The following is a 9,206-nucleotide window of genomic DNA, read 5'->3' as shown; positions in this document are numbered from 1 at the left end:
AGAGCAAGGTAGCAGTTTGGGGAATGGTTATGACAAAGGTACAAATAGATAGCTTTTAAGAATTAGGACTATGTATTGAAAAAAATTTCTTTATTGTATGCAAATCATAAAGGTTTTTGTTGTGGTACTTCGCAAAAATGAATAGATATTAAGTTTTTTTAAAAAATAAACCATCAGCCCTCTATAAATGTTTATTTAATACAATACCATTATGGTTGTCTCTAACTTGAAATTTTATGCAACTGATTTTATAGTATTAAGTTGGCTATAATTATGTACTCTACATATTGCAGTAAGTAATTAACAATGCTTAATCGCAGCTGTGCCAATTTTTTTTAACCTATGGGAGAATATTAGAGGATGAGGGGAAAGTATTTGCTTGATGCCCCTTACTGACTATAAGTATTAGGGATGTTCAAATGTTTCAAAGTTCAGAAAACTGTAACTTGAAACATCCCGTTTCATATTCAGGCATGCTGGTCTAAACTTATTGGACATGCGCTGACCCTGAAACATTCTGACAAGTGTTTCATGCCTCTTGAAATAGGACTATATATCCTGCACGCAGCACTTTTAAGAGTCACAATGTTGAAATACTTCAGATTCAAAATATTATATCTGCTCTTTAAAAAACCATCTTAAGATCTCATGTTCAGAGATTAAATTAATAAATACATTCAGATTGCATAGTCCTAGCCAATTTCAATAGAAGGCACAGATACTGGACATGTATGTACAGATATAGGAGGTTCAAAAATCAAAGCAGGGCTCTTCCAAAGGAACTCCAAACTAAAATAACAATTCTAAACCTTGTTAAATTATTCAAAATGGAATAAATAGTGTCTTTATTTAATGCCACCTGATTTAATCTTAGAATGTGTGAACGCAAGCAGTGTGTTTTCAAAAATAGACTAATATGTGAAAGCTCCTTCAGGTTATCTATTGGTGCCTTTATAGATATGTTCATGATTTTTTTGCAAAAAATATGAAAGTAGATTCTCCCAGGTTCAGAGGTGGGTTTCTGCAGGTTCTGCTTAGTTCTGGAGAACTGGTAGCGGAAATTTTGAGTAGTTTGGAGAACCGGTAGTAAAAATTTTACGGTATCCTTCCCCTGGAGTGGGCTGGGAATGGAGATTTTACAGTATCCTTCCCCTGCCATGCCCAACAAGCCATGCCACGCCCACCAAGTCACACCCACAGAACAGTAGTAAAAAATTTTGAAACCCACTACTGCAGACAGGTTGTTGACAACAGGTTGTTGTCTTATGAAGATTCTCAATCATCCAGGTCATGGTTGCCCCAAAGGTGTTTTTTCCAAAAGGCAACTGGACTTTCTTGGTTCTTTTTTCGTTGAAAAAATTCTGAAGAACTAATCTGAAGAAGCTTTTTGGATGAGAAACAAAATGTTTTCAAAGAAAAAAAACACAAGAAAATCCAGTTGCCTTTTGGAAAAAGCATCTTTAGGACTTCTAGGATGTTGTTTTGACTTCCCAGCCAGCCTTATGAGTTCCTGGCAGTCTTGCTTAATAGTATTAATTTGTTGGCTCTGCTTAGCTTTTTTGACTTGCTAAGATTAAAAAGAAGATGCATAGCTCTATAGAAAGTGAACTCTTGGAGGAATAGGAGAATTGGAGTTATAACTCACAGTTCTAGCTTCTAATTACAATGAATGGAAAGTCTTAAATGAAATCGGTCACAATATTTGAGAGGGAGCAGTGAAATTTGAGACAATACATTGGCAGAATTCTCTCTCAGACTGACAACAGCCCTACAGAACACAAAAGTAACCCATTTTTCTCAAGTTTCTTACTTTCTACTTACTTTATTTCCACAAAATTTACATGTGGAAAATGTACATTTTTTTCCTCTTACCTCCACATTCTGTGTATGGTAAGTCTTGAACCTAGCATTTGGCTGTTGAACCTTTTGGGGGGAAAAAACCTCATACCTGATATGTACAACCCAGAAAGAAGAAACATGTTCTCAAGTGTGGCAGGCCACTTTGTTTCTGTTCTAAAGTATACACATTCCTCATTTATCCTCCTTCGCTCATTTAGTATGCTCATTTATCAATGCATAGCTAATTTGATTCAAGTATCATCTTGCAAACACCATTATCCTTGGACACTGTATTGGTTCAACTCAAAACATTTAATGAAAAAAAAAATAGGTAATTTGTACCAATTCTCATATTCAGTTCCAAAGAAAAGTACTTTATGTTCAGTTCCAAAGAAAAATACAGTTTTCTATTTTTACCAACTCTCCTTGACATATCTATATAAACTTCAGAGGAAAGTAAATATTTACTATTAAATATTTTTCCCCAAGGAGCCATGGCTATGGCTAGACTGACACTCCAATAAACAAGAACATATCTCTAACTAGTATATTTTTATTTTCCTCCACTACCCGTCAGATACAGCTTTAAGTGAGTGTGTAATAAAGCTACTCAGCTGCCCAGTCACCAGGAGATGGGCAGCATATACATTTTATTAATTAATATCTAATATTAGTAACTCCAAAGATCATGTTTTCTGAAACAAAATTAAATCAAGTAGAATAAATTAGTCCTACAACTTGATAAAATAGAAAAATGTGGGTTAGATAGCATCATCACCAGATGGATTTATAACTGGCTGACCAACTGCACTCAATGGGTAGTCCTCAATGGAACTGCATCTACATGGAGGGAAGTATGCAGTGGAGTACCCCAAGGCTCTGTTTTTTAGGCCCAGTACTCTTCAACAATGATTTGGACGAGGGGATAGATGGGGAACTCATCAAATTTGCAGATGACACCAAGCTAGCAGGAGTAGCCAACACTCCGGAAGATAAGCTTAAGATACAGAAGGATCTTGACAGACTTGAACATTGGGCACTATCTAACAAAATGAAATTCAATGGTGAAAAAAGTAAGATTCTACATTTAGGCAAGAAAAACAAAATGCACAGGTACAGTATATGTGGTACCTTGCTCAATAGTGGTGGCTGTGAGAGGGATCTTTGAGTCCTAGTGGATAATCACTTAAATATGAGTCAGCAGTGTGTTGCAGCTGCCAAAAAAGCTAACACAGTTCTAGCTGCATAAACGGATAGAATGACATGTTATTTCAAAGCATTAATTATTTATGATAATTTCTTACCTGGCAAAGTTCAAATATGTTTAATTTCCTTAACATTGGAAATAATTGAGATTTGCAAGATTGATGTTAGCAGATCAAACATGGAAACTGAAGACATGCAAGATAACACTAAAAGAGCGTTGATAGTACAGGGGTTTAAGGCACCCTGTTATTAAGCTGGTTATTAAGACCAGCTGCCTGCAATTACTGCAGGGTTCGAATCTCGCCAAGGCTCAAGGTTGACTCAGCCTTCCATCCTTTCTAAGGTAGGTAAATTGAGGACCCAGTTGTGGGGGCAATAAGCTGACTTTGTATAAATATACAAAAGGATGAAGGCTATTGCTGAGCACATTGTAAGCCGCCCTGAGTCTTCGGAGAAGGGCGGCATATAAATCAAATTAAACAAAAAACAAAAAACTATGGTTTGTTACCAGGCTGTAGTAGCAAACTTCCAGGGCCAAATATTATTCCCTTCTCCCGGACTTTATTTTGATGGGACCTGGGAAAGCATGTCTGAAATGCTTTCTCAACTTACACTTCTATTTCTTTTTCCTAAATATGTCATTGCCAATCCTCTAATATATGCTTTACTGGTATCCCACGTTTTGTAAAAATGTATCTTTTTTCTTATTCTCTTTTTTAAAAAAAGTCAATTCTTTTTCCATATATTGTTGGATTTTTTTCTCTTTTTTTCCCTTTCCATGTCATTATTATTGGATTGTGGTCTGCCCATACATTTATTCCAATATCAATTTCTTGTATTTTAGCTATTAATTCTGTTGACACCCACATCATGTCTATTCTTGACCACGATAGATGTCTATTTGAGTAGAATGTGTATTGCTTTAGACAAATGCATAAGAATTTAGAGGAAGAATATAAGAGATTAGAGATGGAACTACAAAAAACCCGCACTATAAAAAGATTAAAAATCTGTTGGATTTGAAAAAAAACATAAGATGAATTTAATGGAAAATGAAGAATTGGCGAATAAAATAAAAGCTACAAAGCAATTTTTTTTTGAAAATGCAAATAAACCAGGATGATGGTTAGCATATAAAATGAAAAAAAGAGAAAGAAAAGAAATTAATAAGTACATTAATAGATCAAGATGGAAAGATATGTTATAGAAGTGAGGAAAAGAAGAGAATAATTGAGAAATAGTATAATGAATTGTATCAACAAGAAACAGTAGAAGATAAGATAGAACAATATTTGAAGAAAATGGAACTGCCTAGAATCCCAGAAAAGTTCAAAAAATTATTAGAAGAAAGAATATCTATGATGGAATTAATGGAGAGAATTAAAAGACAGAAAAATGGGAAGACACCAGGCCCAGATGGATTACCAGCAGAGGTATATAAAACCCTACAAGATGTACTAAGCAATGTGTTGCTGTAAGTATTCAATGAACTATTACTTAAAGCTAAAATTCCAGACTCATGGATGGAGGCATATATAACTTTAATACCAAAAGAAGAGGCACATCTGCAACAGATAAAGAATTATAGACCGATATCTTTATTAAATGTGGATTATAAGATTTTTGCATCAATCATGGCTGAAAGATTAAAAAAATTACTAAATGAGTTTATACATTTGGATAAAAATGGCTTCTTACCAAAAAGACAAATTGGAGACAATATGTGAACTATATTAAACACATTAGAATATTATGAACTACACTCAGAGAAACAAATAGCGTTGTTATTTTTAGATGCACAAAAGGCGTTTGACAACATAAATTGGCAGTTTATGATAAAACAGTTGAAAATTATGGATTTTGGAGATAAATTTATAAATATGATCCAAACTATATATAGAGACCAAGCGGCAAAGGTGATGGTAAATGGTGAAATGACAGAGAAAATATAGATTAGAAAAGGAACAAGACAAGGATGCCCTTTATCTCCATTATTATTTATATTAACATTAGAGATTTTAAATAGAAAAGTGAGGCAGGAAAAGAAAATAAAAGGAATGAGAATTAAAAAAGAAGAATACAAACTACAAGCATTTGCGGATGATTTGGTGTTTATCATGGAAGACCCAATAGAGACAGCACTAAAACTATTAAAACAAATAGAAGAATATGGGAAAGTAGCAGGTCTGAAAATCAATAAAGATAAGACAAAAATATTAGTTAAAAATATGAGAGAAAAACAAAAGAGGGAGATGATGGAGAAACTGGACATTCAAATTGTGAAGAAAGTGAAATATTTGGGCATCTATCTGACATCAAGATGTGCAACACTCAAGGAAGACAATTATCACAAACTGAAAAATTGAAATAGACCTGGAGAAATGGGCAAACTTGTAATTACCACTAATGGGAAGAATAGCATTAATAAAAATGAATGTATTACCAAAAATATTATTTTTATTTCAAACTATACCAATAAAACTGGAGAAAAAATACTTTGAAGAGTTGAAGAAAATAACGTGGAAATATGTGTGGCAAGAAAAGAGAGCAAGGATTAACATAAAAATGCTACAAGATGCAAGAATTAGAGGTGGGTTTGGCCTTCTAAATTGGGAATTGTATTATCAAGCAGCAGCGTTAACATGGATTAAAGAATGGATTTTATTAAGGAATACAAGACTACTGACATTGGAGGGTCATGATTTACGACTGGGTTGGCATGCCTTTTTATGGTCCAGGAAACAAAGGATACATGGATATTTCAAAAGACATTATGTAAGAAATGGCTTGCTATCAGTATGGGAAAGAGTGGAAGAAAAACATTATTTGAATATTCCAACGTGGCTTTCTACAATAAAGGCGGTGACATACCCAAATATTGTGAACATGGGGAATATTGTTAGATATAAAGACATTTTGACAGATTGGAGAGAACTGAACAAAAACAAGAACTAGAAAGTCAAGAGATTGAGATAGATTGGTATACAAGACTGCAAATACAATCAAGATATGAAGCAGATTGTAGACAATATGGTTTTAACTTGAGGAAATCAGAACTGGATGAAATATTGACAGGAACAGATGAGAAAATGATTAAGAAAATGTATAATTATTTATTGAGTATTAGACTAGAAGATGAAGAAGTAAAAGAAACAATGATAGCATGGGCAAAGAATTTTGGATACACCATAGAATTGGACAAATGGCAACAACTTTGGGAAAGAAATTATAAATTAACAATGGCAATAGCCTATAAGAAAACCTGTATAAGATGTTTTATAGATGGCATGTGCCACCAGAAAGATTAGATAAGATGTTTAAAGATAAATCAGCTAAGTGTTGGAAATGTCATCAGTTGCCGGGATCATACTATCATATGTGGTGGTTGTATAAAGAAGCAAAACAATATTGGGTGAAAATACAAACATGGTTAGAGGGAATATTGCAGCAACATATAGAGTTAAAACCAGAGATATTCTTATTGGAAATTTTACCAGAGAATTATAGCAAAGAAGATACATATTTGATTATGCTAGAATTGTATTTGCACAAAACTGGAAAGCAGATAAAATTCCGTTGGAAGGAGAAATTATAAAGAACATTTTAGAATGTGCAGAAATGAATAGATTAACTGAGAATAAAAGATAAAGAGGTGTTGATGTATTTCAAGACATGGGATAAATTTTATGATTGAAAAGAAATAGAAAAAAAATATGAATAATGACATGGAGATAAAATAGATAGAGAATAGATGGGAGAAAACAATTAGAAAAATAGATACCCAGATGATGTCAACTAAAAGGAGAAAGGGGAGAGGGGGGGTAAAAGAGAAAAAAGTGAGATATTATAAAAATTTACGCAAATGATTAAATAAAAATTAATAATTGAATAAGAAATTGAAATGAGAATAAAGATAATTAGGAAATCGGGGCTGCTCGAATATCACTTAGATTGAACTGAAAACAACAGGAGAAGGGAAGGAGTAGAGAGAGGAAGGGAAAAGAGAGGAGAGGAGGAGAAAGAAGAAAGGGAAAAGGAGAGGAAGAAGAAGGAGGGGAAAGAGGAAGAGAAGGGAAGAAGGGGGGAAGAAGAGAGGAGTGGGGGAAGAGAAGGGGAAGTAGGAAAGAGAAGGAGAAGAAGAACGAAGGAAGTAGGAGGAGAAACAGGAAGGAAGAGAAGGGGAGAAGAAAGGTTGGAGTAAAGGTAAAGGGTAAAAGAGCAGCCCCGAAAAAGTAAAAATTAATGATGAAAATGACTGTGCATGTAAATGTGTTTATGAAAAATAAAAATAAAAACTTTATAAAAAAAATCTTACACTTCTGACGCAGGTTCAAATTTCTTTTATTTTATCTTGATTGCAGCTTTTCGTCCTGTTCCTCAGCATTATTCCTTCTATCCATTACGCTGACAAATTAAACATTCAAAACTTGGAATATTATTGCAAAAAAAGATGAAGAATCTCAATCAGAATAGCTCTCACCAAATAATATAATAGAATGTCAGTCAGAGCCCAGGGTTCTTCTTAAGAAAAATTCTCACTTGATGCCCCAATCTCCAGTTCTGCAGGTATTTCTTCAGAAAGTGGAACTAGGACAAGCTGTTCGGCAGAAGCATGTTGTTCCATGGTGGGAAAGAGAAGGTAGTTTCTTCAATTTCCCCTTCCCCCATTCTACAAGTAGATACAATTCATTTAGTACTAATACTTACCAATTGTTTTTTACAGTTAAAGTATTGTTTTCAACAAACTTTAACAACTTGTGACGTAGGAAAGAAATGCCTGCATCTTAATACATTATCTTACTGGATGTCCAACCAATACTGCATAAAATTATTAAATCTCAAATTTGGAAATTATTTTACATTGATGAAAATTAAAATTAGTTTTAAATTTTGACCTTTTTAGAAGCCCCATCATATTCTCAAGTCTTACTTAGTAAGGCTGTGCAATGTTTCAGATTTCTCCTTTTAAAAGAGCTGCAGAATATGAGGGAGCACAACAGAGGCATGAAGGTCTATAGCACCTTAAATAAGCCACATAATTTCCATGAAAAGAGATGGGTGACTTTGAAATGTTGCAACCAGGGGCAACATTTGTACTTCCAAGAGCCCAGAAATGGGTTATGGACATGCTTATTAATATTTAATATTACTGCTTATTAATATTTAGCTTATGATTACTTACAATTCCAATATTTTTAACATTTTAACAAATGTACATGTGTTTTTTCCATAAGTGAAAATAAATCTTTTTGTTCAGTTTCATTATTTTCAGCCACTTTTCTAACCTATCCAAATAATTCTGATTTTTTAAAAAGATTACTAATTGTCCCATCTGAAGATCATTTCCTTTACCTCATCCAAGTCAAAAAACTTGATGAGCAGCACCAAAACAACCCTGTAGTATTCTATTTATTATTGTACTTCACTCTGATGAGGAACTGTTTTTACAGTTTCTCCGACTATTATTTGCATGTTCACTCAATAGAATGCCATGCTATATATACCATACTTACTTAATTAACTTCCTATTCAGGATGTCATGATGTTTCTGTTAAGACGAACAAATATGCCCAGTCTTTCACAATCAAAAGTTAATTAAAAAATTAAGAAAGGAATGTTGCTTCGTTGGTTCTTTTCACATTTTCTTCACATTTTCTTCAAGATGAGAAGTTTGATCAGACCAAACTTAGATGATTTCTTAATACTCTTAAGAAGGAATTTCTGGAATTCAATATGTGAACATGTTCAAGGCCAACAGTTATTTCTTATGTTTCTACCAAGCCTGACCTGGAATCCTGTTCCTTCAATCTGCTCTTCATAATTGCATATTGGGACACACATTATTTATTTAATTATTTATATCCCACCTTTATTATTTTTACATGTAACTCAAGCTGGTGAATGTACCCTAATGCAGCTTCCTCCTATTTTCCTCATAACAACCATGTGAGGTGAGTTGGGTTGAGAGAGAGTGATTGGCCCAAGGTCACCCAGCTGGCTTTCATATCTAAGGCAAGGTTAGAACTCACAGGCTTCTGGTTTCTAGGGCAGCACCCGACTTCCACCCTCTTCCCAGCAAAAAGTATGTCAATGTAGTTACTTGATTCTGCCCTTGCTTTCCAGTCTCATTTTTACTCATTTTTACTGAGCAGCTGATACAT

This window comes from Pantherophis guttatus, chromosome 3 (genome assembly GCF_059756535.1).
Source record: "Pantherophis guttatus breed Tessera chromosome 3, ASM5975653v1, whole genome shotgun sequence".
NCBI lineage: Eukaryota > Metazoa > Chordata > Lepidosauria > Squamata > Colubridae > Pantherophis > Pantherophis guttatus.
This window is presented reverse-complemented; position numbering follows the sequence as displayed.